Below are 1,708 nucleotides of genomic sequence, written 5' to 3' on the forward strand. Positions count from 1 at the left end.
AGGCGTCTCGACTTCGGATTGGATTGATACTACCTTCTATTTGAGGCGGGTACCCTTTGACTTATCTTTTTGATATTGTCTTATGATATGTGTAGTATATATATAACTAGTGGTAATTGGTAGATTTATCTCTTCCCTGGTTATAGTTTATTTGATACTTGATGCATGCTTCTTCTGTTATCTGCTTTACATTAGTCTGCTATGTGTTTTGTCTTGCCATGCGTATCTGTGTTCATAGAGATAGATGTATTTATAGTGCTTCTTTATACAGGATTAGTTGCTAGACATTCTTATTATGTGTTCTTGGATTTATGTTGCTTATATCATTGTTATATATGTGGATATCTTTCTGGAACATATATCTCGGCGAGGATATGTTCAGGTATGACATACTGTAGCATCATGCACCATTCCACATGATTGCATGCTTAGCGATTGACGACTCCATTATTTTTGAGCTCGTCGGCCGACTACATGGGCCTACATACAACGTGACCACTGCATGGGTAGTGGCACAGCACCCAGGGTGTGTATGGCAGTTGCTCTGTAGTGCTCCGCTGGTATGCTCATGGGTAGTGTGACTGCAACGTGGTAGGAGGCAGGGATCCCTCCCCATCATGGCGTACCGGGAGATGAGAGCATTGTACTCTCTCACTATGTTTGAGGTAGGAGGATATGTGTACTTCGACAGTATCCCGTCCACTCGGTCACTCTTCAGAGGTAGTGATTGTTGGTTAGTCCTAGGAAGATCGTACCGGTTTCACTGTACAAAAATTTTATACAAGTGTCGAACCTTTCCTAAATAACCTATTGTGTTCTTTAGAAGTTAAATTAGGAATCGCAGACGGAACTTAACATCATTGATTCTAAATTTAAATTATCTGTTCTTAATGGTTTAGATTTGGACCGCAAGCGGAACTTAACACTATTGATCCAAATCCACCTATGTTATAAATTCAATTAAATATTAATTTCTAAAATTGGCTTCCAGGTTAAACATGGCGAGGCACTAGGCCTTCTTGGATATGTGAGCAACCACCACTTCCTAGACAAAGCCTTTTAAGGAAAGCTAATATTTAATTTCCTTATATAACTCTAGGTTTAACCAAAAAGAACAATCGAATCACAAATTCGAAAAACAAAAAAAAACACAAGTTCGAAACAAATCCGAAAAACTAGAATCTAATGCCTCTTGTGTTTAGAATTCTTACAAAGAAAAATAACTAGTATGATGCGGAAAATAATTGCTAATTATACCTTCTCTTTGTATGCTAATAACCTCGAGATCTTCTGCCGTATTCCTTGCCTCGTCTTGGACGTCGTGTGGGTGACAATCCTCCAAGATGAACACCACCCAAAAGAGCTTCTCCTCCTTCTAGTATTCGGCCACCACCACCAAAGAGCAAAAGACAGCAAAGGGAAAAGAGAGGGAGAGAGGGTCGGCCACCAAAGAGATCACCAACAAGAGAATAAGAATTGTTATCTCATGTGGCCTCTCCTCCCCTTCTTTTATAATACTTGCCCAAGGCAAATAAGGAAAGACTTTTTACAAAAATTAAAATCTGCCTCTTGTTTTTCCTTTTCCCCTTTTATTTTTCCTTTTCTTTCCTCTTGATTGAATCAATCACCAAATCATGGATTGATTGGATAATGATTTGATTTAAACTTTGATTGGTCGGCCCCTTGCTTGGGCACCAAGCAAGGGTGG

The sequence above is a fragment of the Zingiber officinale genome, chromosome 2B (assembly GCF_018446385.1).
Source record: "Zingiber officinale cultivar Zhangliang chromosome 2B, Zo_v1.1, whole genome shotgun sequence".
Taxonomy (NCBI): Eukaryota; Viridiplantae; Streptophyta; class Magnoliopsida; order Zingiberales; family Zingiberaceae; genus Zingiber; species Zingiber officinale.